We start from the raw sequence: 11,862 nt of genomic DNA, 5'->3' as shown, positions 1-11,862 counted from the left end.
AGGACCCACAACTTTCTGGGGCTTCACCACATGTCCCACCCTTCTCTGCAGTAAGGTGGAGCCCCGTTTAGACTAAATGACAGCCAACGGAAAGCTCTGCTCCCATACATCCAAAGGACCAACTTCTGGGTCCTGCGCTTCCCGAGGAACGGGCAATGCTCTGGCCTCCACTGTACCCATTCCTTCTGGCTGAAACGACAGCCATAGAGTTAGGGAGCCGTCCTGGCCCCGGAGTATGGACAGCCACATAGTTCCAAGACAGATTAACAAATGAAATTTAAAAAATCTCTCTTCATTGGATTGTCTATTTATAAGTGGTTAAAATGGTGACTTGTATGTTACGTGAATTTTATCTCCATTTTTAAGAAGACAAAAAACTTTTCCCTCGTTAAGTCATAGTTACTTTGGGTCCCTGGTTTGTAGCCCTAATATATAACACATTAGGTTCATAATCTTTATTTCTTGGGTCGGCCTCGCGACACAGGAAGTATGGTGGCCTCTTAATAGTTGAGGGGCTTGGGGCTCCTGGGTGGCTCAGTGGGTTGAAGCCTCTGCCTTCGGCTTGGGTCATGATCTCAGGGTCTTGGGATCGAGCCCCGCATCGGGCTCTCTGCTCAGCAGGGAGCCAGCTTCCTCCTCTCTCTCTGCCTGCCTCTCTGCCTGCTTGTGATCTCTGCCTGTCAAAACAAAAAACAAAAAACAAAAAACTTTAATAGTTGAGGGGCTTAAGAGATGCCTTCAACCGCACAGCTGGGAAGCGCCAGAGCCCATCCTCTGAAACTCGGAGTTTGAGTCCCATGTCCTTGGGCTACACCTGCAATTGGCAAATGGCAGCCTGCGGGCCCTTGTAGCAAAGGATAGTTGTCACATATTTAAAGGGTTGAAGAAAGGAGGAGGAGAGGAATATGCAACAGAGGCTTTACGTGGTGTCTGCAAAGCCTGAAAATATTTACTATTTGGCTCTTTGCAGAAAAGTTTGCCAATCCCTGCATTACATCTTTTTTTTTTTTTTTTTTTTTTTAACCTTTCAGTATCTCTGCTTGGGGAATGAGGGCTTAGCTGTTTCTCAAAAGCAGGAACCTATGGGTTAGAGTCACAGAAGGCATGACTTGAGCGAGGACCTGGGATAGGAGGGTACTAAACGGCTTGTGTCGGTTAAACAGGGGCTGTTTACTGGCTTCTAGAGGACAGATGGGTTGAGACAGAAACGGGGTTGGGGCACCTGGGTGGTTCAGTCTGTTAAGCAGTTAAGTGTCTGCCTTTTGTTCAGGTCATGATCTCAGGGTCCTGGGATCAAGCCCTGGGTCAGGCTCTCTGCTCTACAGGGAGTCTGCTTCTTCCTCTGCTTCTGCCACTTCCCCTGCTTGTGTGCGCGCTCTCTCTCTCTCTCTCTCTCTCAAATAAATTAATTAAAAAAAAAAAAAGATTCTGGGTTGCCACTGTCAGAATGAGTGACGTTGGGTTGGACGACATCTGTCCTTGTGGTGTTATCTCCTCAGTATCAGGTCCCCGATCTCTGGTAACAGCACCCTGATTTTTCTGGGAGCCCCCTCCTCTGTTCCCTGTCCCTGTGAAGCACATGGGGCAAATTCCATGCTTGGCTCCACAGCAGGCCAGGTGCCCTAAGCCAGCCGGTCAGCCCCGCTGCCCACAGGGATGGGTTCAGGGATGGGCATGAGCCCCACGTGGACCAATGAGCCAGCCCTCGGGTTTCGGAATCTCTGGCACTGCCCTGTTTTCTTTCTGCTGTTCTGGAAGAGTGTGAGGGGGCCCTGAAGCTCCAAGTGGCCACTAGTGAGAGAGTGAGAGACAGCTCGGAACCCTGAGGAAGCCCCTGATTTAGCCAGCCGTACCTGAAGCCCACGTAGCCTTGGACATGCTATTTTCCCTGAGCCCACATGGCTCTGCCTGGCGAGCGTCACCCTGTCAGATGGTGTTGGGCCTCGTATCCCCTTGACACTCATCATTGTGATGCTCCATAGCATAATGGCGCCAGTCTCTCTGTTGGAGGCCTTTGTTCCCACAGGCACTTAGCACAAAAAGGGGGAGAATGTTGGGGGCTCCCCTTTCCCTGGAAACAGCCTTAACCAATGAATGACAGAAGTTGCTGGAAAAATACCTGAACTCCCTTGAGCCTTAGGTGGCTGATCCTGATCCTGATCCTGATCCTGAGGACTATTCTCCTCTGAGTCCTGGAATCCCACAGTGGGGTTGCCCAGAGGGACCGACCACCTGCTCAGTAACTTACTTCATATTTCTTCTTCCAGTGTCCCATCTCACTTCCCGCTCCCCCCGCCCCCAGGGATCCCGCCTGCCATCATCTCTTAAATAAATTCCTTGCACACACACCCTTGTCTCAGATCTGCTTCTGTGGAAACCCAACCGAAGCACTTCCTAAGATCAGCTTTCTGTCACTCGCAGCCAGAAGCACTCTGGCTGACACGCAGTTCAAGCGTTCTTTGAACACATATGCCTCCTAACTATATTTTTCCAACCTGCTTTTCAGCTGATAGGCAGCACATGCACTGGCCTACTGGTGTACAAAGCAGAAAGGATGCTGGGAAGAGAAACTCCCCCAGGTGGCCCTGGGACCGCTCAATGATCCCCCGACCCCTGTTCCCTTCCCTCCTTCTCACTTTAGCCTTTCCCTGAGCTCATGCATTCCCTGGCTCTGGCCAGCTCCACTGCCTACCCCCGGAGAGGGCCCAGCTCCCTCCCCAGGCTCTCTTTCATCTCTAAGACCTCACTGTTCTGTCTTATCACTGGCAGGATAAGACATTCTAGTCATCTTCCTGTCCCTGACCTTTCTAGGAACAGAACGCATCCAGGGCCTGGGATGTTACCTCTGGGGATAAAAGCAATGGGAACAGGAAGTTTCCTAAGAGGTCACCATCCATCCATCCATCCATCCATCCATCTACCCATCCACCCAACAAATATTTATTGAGTGCTTGGGCCAGGCATTTTGAATTGAAGACAATAGAAACAATTAGAGCCAGCTTACACAGAAAGGGACTAACTAAAGGGTTCAGGTAGTACCAAAGAAGTTAACCATAAACAGCATGGGTAGAAGCACCAGAGCCAGGAGAGGACCCACCATCACTGTCACTACTGCTGCCACCACCTCAGCTTAGGACTTAGGGGGCTAGGGATTGGCTGATGGGACCCCCCCCCCCCCCGCCACACACACTATTCCCTAGAAGGCCCAGATACTCCGACCACTGTGCTTGCCCAGAGAGGTAGTCGCTTGGCGTCCCACAGCTTGTATTTGTCTCTCAGTCTTCATCAGGGGAGCCTGGATTGCATAAGTCACACCTGTTTGTTGCAAGGATGTCTAGGAAACGTGTTTTTTCACTTTCTCACCTTTATAATACAAGAAGCCATGTTAGAATGGGACCGGGATAGGGTAGGAGAGGCAGGTCTGTCACTCCGGGGCCAGGCTCACAACAATGATAAAGTCAGAAAAGCTCTCTGCTTTCCAAGAGCTCACAGGTGACAGGGGGAGACCAACATTCATGAAGTAATTCCAGGAGGGGAAAGCATTTCTCAAGGGAAATCTGAGAAATTATGATAATATAGACCAGGAAAACTCAACCCATTCCAGCAGGGCCTCTTGAAAGAAGTGTCATTGTACATGACTTGTGAAGAGGTTTAGAGGCTAACCAGGTAAAAGAAGAGGAGGAGGAACAGCATTTCAGGCACGGGATGATATGTGCAAAGGCCCAGTGGCAGGGAGGGTGAGGGTTGTGGAGCAACTGGGAGAATGCCAGATCACTGGAGGACAGAGAACAAGGGAAAACAGGGGAAAGGAGGTCAGAGGGTGAGAAGGGAACAGTCCCTGGCCTTGCAGTCCATGTCTCCTAAGGGCAATGGTGACTCACCAAAGACACATGAGCAGGGCAGTGACATCATAACAACTGATAACATTTACTTTTTCAGAATGCTTTCTCAGTGACAGACCTTTTCCTAAGCTCTTAACACTTAACACTTAGCATCTATTTGCTACAGTCCCATAAATCAGGCTCGACAGAACAAGAGCAAGTTTCTCAGACCCCTGTCTATGCCTCAATTTCCACATATGCACAACGGGGGCAATAACAGAACTTACCACAAAGGGTCATTATGAGGATTATACTGAATGTCTGGCATGTGGGAAACCATGTATATGTTAGCTTTTTCAACGGTTATTCTCTTTGTCCACATGAAAAAGCTGAAGCCCAGAGAGATTAATCAACTTGCCTGATGTCACACAGCGGAGAAGCAACAGAATGACAGACCAGGGATGGGAGGATGGGAGGGCGGGTGAGGACCGAGAAGCCACGTCTCTATCTGAGGAGCAATGGAAACCACGGGCTGCCTGTCGGGATCCACATGGTCAGCCTCATCTCTAACTGGGTGGTGCCTGGATCGTCCCAGTTGTTAGATCTTTCAAGAGTTTGCCTCTGGGGGCGCCTGGGTGGCTCAGTGGTTAAAGCCTCTGCCTTTGGCTCAGGTCATGATCTCAGGGTCCTGGGATCGAGTTCCGCATCAGGCTCTCTGCTCAGCAGGGAGCCTGCCTCCTCCTCCTGCCTCTCTGCCTACTTGTGATCTGTCTGTCAAAAAAAAAAAAATCTTAAAAAAAAAAAAAAGAGTTTGCCTCTGGAAGTTTCTTTTCTCACTCATCACTATAAAGACCTATTTTGATCTAGATTATTCATTTTTACTGCTCACTGGAATCTCTTTATGGACGTATGTCACTGTTCGTTTACCCACTGAGGCCTACCCAGTTGATTCCAGTTTGGGCCTATTATGGGTGAAGCGTCCACGCCCATCTCCACTCATGCTAGAACTTCTGTAGGGTGGACCCGTGAAAGTGGGATGGCTGGCCACAGAGCATGTGCATTTCAATTTGCCAAAGCGCCGTGCAGGAGAGTTCCTACTTCTCCACTTCCTCACCAATAACAACACACCACCATCACAAATGGCACCAATTACGTGCCAGAGACTTTCTCAACATTTAACATGAAATAACTCAGGGGACCCTCCCAAGAAACTCTGAGGTAAAAACAACGATCATTCCCATTTGCTAGACAGAGAAATGGAGGCACAGAGAGGTAGAGTAACTAGCCCCAAATCACTAAGCTAGGAACGGCAGAGCGTGATACGAAGCCAGAGAGACTGTTAACCACTCTTCTATCATTTGGTATTTTCTGATTTTCAAATTGTTGTCTCTGGCTGTGAAACATCAATACATATTTGAACTTTCGTTGTCTACTTTGGCGAGACCTGGAGGATCTTTCCATGCATTTGTTGGCTGGTCAGGTGTTCTCTTTGGAGAAAAATGTCTTTTTTTTTTTAAGCTTTGGCTGCCTCTGATTTCTAATCTTCAGAGCAGATGCTCCTGGAGTCCAGAACTCCAGGCAGAGCCTGGCACAGGGTAGGTGCTTGGTAAAAGTGTACTGGACTAAACTGGCAGAGTTTAGTCCAGTTTAGAGATGTCTCCTCCTACAAGTCTGGTGGTGATTAATAATACTTCTGCTTATATTATTGGCCCATCATCTGCCTGCTGGACACATGAGCAGCTCCCTGGCCCCAAACTCCTTTTCTCCTCCGTGATCTGACTCCAGTTTATCTCCCTGATCTCCTCTCCTTGTTTCTCGTAAACCCCACGGGCCATTTCCCTGTCCTTTCAGTCAGCGAACATCACTCCCACCTCAGGGCCTTTGCACATGCTATTCCCTCTGCCCGGAACACTCTTTCCAAGGCAATTCCATCCCATCCTTCAGGCCTCAGCTCAAATGCCACCTCCTCAGAGAGGCTTTCCTGACTATCCTGTTTAGAGGAAACAGAGGTAGGAAGAGATTGAGCATAATTGCCAATAATTACACGGCTGGAGTATGGGTAAGATTTTTGAATTTTGTTATCTTATTATGTGTCTATATTTTCTTTTTTTTTTTTTTCTGAAATGGTGATGTATTCCCTGCATGTATTTTTTAATTCAAATTTGAAATTAAGAGCCAATCCTGAGAGAGGACAAATGAGTTTCCAAGGCTCTATTTTTTCCAGTCCTCCTGGCTCAACACTTTAGCAGGATTGTAATAAGATCCTAGCATTTTGCAACCTCCAGGATTTCCTTACTCCCTGCTCCCGCCCCCCTCCCCTTCCACCTGACCATTGTCTGCCCTTGGCTCTGAATCATAAACATAAAAGCAAAGCTTCAGATCCAAAAGTCCATCTGCTAAACAGCCTCCCTGCTCCTACAGATGTTTCTGATCAGTAAAATGGCGATAATGAAAGCACTTATTTTGCAAGGTAATTATAAGGATTCAGTGTTATGGTGCTTAAAAAGCATCTAGCAAAAGGAAAGCTACTACTATTTGGGAAACTACTGTGTGATGAGTTTGAAACCAGACAAACCCTGGCTCAGAGCCTGCTCGTGCTGTTACCTCGGGGGCCCACTTGATCTCTCTGAGCCTCAGTTTCCCCATCTGTGAAATAAAGATTTTAAAAATCCCTACTGGGCCTATTAGAATGCCTTTGGCCAGAAAGAAGAAGCTAATAAAATTCAAAGTGTACGAGCCAGAACAGGTTACCCCGCTCCCCTCCCCCTCTTAGAGAATCCCTGGTTTAGGTCAACAAGATAGTGATAGATCCCGCAGCCTAATGCTATCATCAAGGAGTTAGGTTCTCTCCACCTCTCTGTTCTGCTGACCCGTGTTGGTTTCATCCTAAGACTGGTCCTCCTCGTGATCACAGGATGACTTGCCAAGGGCTAAGAGGGTCGCAGGCACGTGCTTTCATGTTCAGCTGCAAAACACATTCCTTTCCAGCCCCTTTGCTGGAGGAATGAGGAAGAACTTTTCTGGGCAGACGTCTCCTCACTTCTCATTGGCCAGATTTGGGTCACATGCCCATTTTTTAACCAATCTCTGGCAAAAGGATGCAATTCTATGATTGGCTCAGACTAACTGGTCCCAAGCTGGAATGGATGTCAAGGAGTGACCTGTACAGTCCCCCAAACTCAAAGTGTGGCAGAGGGAGTGAAATGAGATCATGCTTGCAAAGCTTGGCACACACTGGATATTCAATAAACAGTACTTATTACTGTAATTATCAACATGATCATCATCTTTTGGGGACTTTGGCATCAGACAGATTTCAGTTAAAGAGTTTCTCCACTTCTTAGCAGTGTGGCCTTAAAAAAGTTGCTGACCTTCGATTCTACTACTTAAAATGGAAACAACAAGCGCTCCTATGCCATGTCATTATTGTGTGGCAAATAGTGCTCAATCTGTGCTGGGGTTTTTGTAGCTGTTGCTGTTTGGTTTTGGGGGGGGGGGGTTGTTTGTTTTTTGCCTTCCCAGTAGCAATTTGGATGACCTTTTCCTTGCAGTAGATGTGGTCCAAGTGAGGGACACTCTTCCTTCTGACTGCGGGAATGAACGCATTACTCTCACCTGAATTCCTACGGGCCCCCGCCCCCAACAAGGCCAATGTGATTGGTTTAGGGAACACATGTGATCCAAAATGTGTCAATGAGGGGCACTTGGGTGGCTCAGTCCGTTAAGCATCTGCCTTCCGCTCCGGTGATGATCCCAGGGTCCTTGGATGGAGCCCAGCCTTGGGCTCCCTCCCTAGTGGAGAGCCTGTTTCTCCCTCTTCCTCTGTCACTCCCCGGGCTGTGCTCTCTTGCGCACTCTCTCTTCCTTGATCTCGCTCATCTGAAATAAATAAATAAAATCTTTATAAAATCAATGATAGGCAGCTCCAGAATTTTGCTGGTCTTGCCAAGGAAAAAAAGGGTGCTCTCTTTTGTCTCTAGGATTGCTGAGCTAGAACAGAAGCTAGATGCTGCTGGAGACTCTTGGTCACCTCTGGGAAAAAGCCTGCCTGAGAGTGAAACCAACAGAAGGGGAAGCAAAGGTGGGAGATGAGAGAGGCAGAGGCCCATTTATACTCTGGAGCTCCTAGATCCAACCATGCCTGAATTAGTTATACCACTTCTCCTTTAAACTAGTTTGAGGTTCTGTTACCTGCGATGATGAGTTCATAGCACAGCCTATAACAGCCTTAACCCTGTTAAGTTGGAGAATCAAAGAAGGAGGTAGTTCTCTGAGGGTAGCACCATGCCTGCCCAAATCAGCTTGGTATCCTGAGAATTTATTCAAGCCAATGCATAGAATAGAACTCTAGAAGTAACTACAGTTAAAAGTGCAAACAAGGGGTGCCTAGGTGGCTCAGTGGGTTAAGCCTCTGCCTTCGGCTCAGGTCATGATCCCAGAGTCCTGGGATCAAGCCCCGCACTGGGCTCTCCGCTCGGCGGGGAGCCTGCTTCCTCCTCTCTCTCTCTGCCTACTTGTGATCTCTCCCTCTCTGTCAAATAAATAAATAAAATCTTAAAAAAAAATGTGCAAACAGTCTGGTGAGTATCCCTCCAGACTTTTTTTTCTGTGTGTGTGTGGTATGCTTTAAGAAACAGACATAGGCACACACATAGAGGAATATTTTTACAAAGATGGAATCACACTGTACATTTGCCACCTCCTCAGAGAGGACTTCCATGATCACCCCATCTAAGTAGCTCCACCTTCGTCCTGCTTTCTTGCGTCGTGGCATTTTTCATTACCCAAATTGACTTATTTCGTTTACTTGTGCACCGTCTTTCTCTTCTTGCAGAATGTCAGCCCTGTGAGGGCAAGGACTTTGCTTACCATTGCCATGTCCCCAGTGCCTTGAACAGAGTGGCTAAGTATTCAATACCTATTTGTTGAATACATATTCTGTAGTTGGTTCGTTTAACTGAGCGGTATGATCACAAACATCTTTTCAGGGTAACAGATATGGAACTGCCTCAGTCTTTGATTCAAATACATGGAATTCTATTGATTGGTTGGGCCATGTTTGTTTTCCCAAGCCCTGTTGAATAACTGTGAATAAAATAAAAAGCCAAATGGGGGCACCTGGGTGGCTTAGTTGGGTTAAACATCTGACTTCAGCCCAGGTCATGATCTCAGGGTCCTGGAGACAAGCCCCGGGTCAAGCCCGGGTTGGACTCTGGCTCCAAAGGGAGTCTGCTTGTCCCTTTCCCTGTGCCCTTCACCCCACTCATCCTCTCTCTGTCTCTCTCTCAAATAAATAAATAAATAAAATCTTTAAAAAGAAAGAAGGGAGGGAGGGAGGAAGGAAGGAAGGAGGGAAGAAGGGAAGGGAGGGTGGAAAGAAGGAAGGGAGGAAGGGGAAAGAAAGCAAGCCAAACGAACCAGGGTTGGGTGGGTTAGTACCTCGTTTCCTGCGATACAGAGTAGGGCATGAGGAAAGAGAATCCTCCCAGCCTTTAACAGGATCATCCTGATTCACAGAGAGAGGATGTGAGCAGACATGGGTGACTTCATGTTCTAGCAAGAATTTCCCAGGCAGAAACTGTCCTCAAACACACAAAGGCAAGGACAAACAAATAATTCAGTGATCACCTCAACACTGGAGGTCAGAGTTGTTTATTAAGCCTTCCACTCACAAACGGAATTTTAAAAAGTTTTTCTAAGGGCGCCTGGGTGGCTCAGTGGGTTAAGCCTCTGCCTTCGGCTCAGGTCATGATCTCAGGGTCCTGGGACCGAGCCCCGCATCAGGGTCCCTGCTCGGCAGGAACCCTGCTTCTCCCTCTCCCACTCCCCCTGCTTGTGTTCCCTCTCTCACTGTGTCTCTCTCTGCCAAATAAATAAATAAAATCTTTAAAAAATAAAAATAAAAAAGTTTTCTAATTACAAAAGTAGTATTGGATTGCTATTATTTTACAAATTTCAGACAATACAGAAAAGCATGGAAAATGACGAACAGGCATACTTTTAGAACATAGATTTTTTTTTCAATTCATCAACATATATTTAAACACTAAAGTGAATTTGTGCCATTTTTTATTCAACAGTAATCACTAAAGTTTATTGATAAGTCCTATGATAAACACCATTTTACAGATGAGGAAACTGAAACACATATATATAACTAAGTTCAAACAGCTGTAGGTGACCAAGCTGGGGGTCCAGCTTCAAGGCCTGTGAACCTAACTACTCCATTCCATGGTCAAGGCCGAGGGCAGGCTTCTTTCAACATCATCACTGGTGATCTGAGTCACCCTTTTCCGCATCTGCATTTGTTCTTCTGTTGATAAATGGGATTTTTCTAACTTTCCCTTATTGAGAAATAGAGAAGAATTTCCCTTTTGGTTTTCAAATGAGGTGAGAAAACATGGGTTTTGATGTCACCACAATCAGTATTTTTTTCTTTTTATTTTTTCAAAAGGTTTATTTATTTATTTTATTTTTTAAAAATCTTTTTATTTATTTGACAGAGAGAGAGAGAGAGAGATCACAAGTAGGCAGGCGGAGGGGTGGGGAAACAGGCTCCCTGCTGAGCAGAGAGCCCAATGTGGGGCTCGATCCCAGGACCCTGAGATCATGACCCAAGCCGAAGGCAGAGGCCCAACCAACTGAGCCACCCAGGTGCCCCTAAAAGGTTTATTTATTTTGAGAGAGTGAAAGAGTGTTCGAGCAGGGGGAGGGGCAGAGGGGGAGGGAGAGAGAGACTCTTCAAGCAGGTTCCTTGCTGAGCAAGGAGCCTGACTTGGGCTCCATCTCATGACCCTGAGAACATGACCTGAGCTGAAATCAAGAGTCAGAGGCTTAACTGACTGAGCTGCCCAGGCACCTCACAACCAGTATTTCTTTCTTTCTTTTTTTTTTTTTTAAGATTTTATTTATTTATTTTACAGAGAGAGAGAGATCACAAGTAGGCAGAGAGGCAGGCAGAGAAAGAGGAAGGGAAGCAGGCTCCCTGCTGAGCAGAGAGCCCGATGCGGGGCTCGATCCCAGGACCCTGAGACCATGACCTGAGCGGAAGGCAGCGGCTTAACCCACTGAGCCACCCAGGTGCCCACAATCAGTATTTCTAATCAAAGAGAAGCAATAAGGGGGTTCAGTACCACTTGGAGGCAGTCACCTATTATGAATACATACATTGGTTTGGGGAGGGCTACTTCTATTTGCAAAACATCCATAAAGTGCTTATCATGTGCCAGGCACGGTCTAAGCATTTCATGAATATGAGCTCATTTGATCCAAAAAGAGTATCCTGAAATACTTACTGAGGCACTGGGGGATAACTTCCCCAAGATGATAAGAGGAGATCATAAGTCTCAGTGCTGGGATTTGAAGCCTGGAAATTCGGTTGCACTGTCTGGATTCTTTTTTTTTTTCTTTTAATATTATTTATTTATTTGACAGACAGAGATCACAAGTAGGCAGAGAGGCAGGCAAAGAGAGAGAGGAAGGGAAGCAAGCTCCCTGCCGAGCAGAGAGCCTGATGCGGGGCTCGATCCCAGGACCCTGAGACCATGACCTGAGCCGAAGGCAGAGGCTTAACCCACTGAGCCACCCAGGCACCCCTGTACTGTCTGGATTCTTAACTCCTATGCTAATGGACCTCTCTGTCTATCCATTGGCCCAACAGAACCAGCCCGCCCTGGGGTCCTCAAAGCAAGCCTGCCTTCAGCTGGGGACTGAAAGTTCAAGGCAAATTTTTTCCTCCAACAACATCCCACTCAGAGTTCTTATGTCCAAAGCCCGCTCAGGCTCTGCTGTGATTTATGCCCTGGGTCTCACAGGCTGAGATCAAGATGGCAGCCTATCTGCTTCCTCTTCTAGAAGCTCTGGGAAGAATCTGCTTCCAGATTCCCTCAGGCTGTTGGCAGGGTTTGGTTCCCTGTGGTGTAGGACTGAGGCCCCAGTTTCTTCCCTTGCTCTTGGTGGAGGCTCTTCTCCCTGGGACTAGAGCCATCCTACACTCCCTGTCCTGTGGTTCCTTCCACTTTTTACTTAAGGTGAGTTTCTT

This window comes from Enhydra lutris, unplaced genomic scaffold, assembly GCF_002288905.1.
Source record: "Enhydra lutris kenyoni isolate GAN:26980312 unplaced genomic scaffold, ASM228890v2 scaffoldscaffold6, whole genome shotgun sequence".
Classification (NCBI taxonomy): Eukaryota; Metazoa; Chordata; class Mammalia; order Carnivora; family Mustelidae; genus Enhydra; species Enhydra lutris.
Note: the sequence above shows the minus strand (reverse complement) of the source record.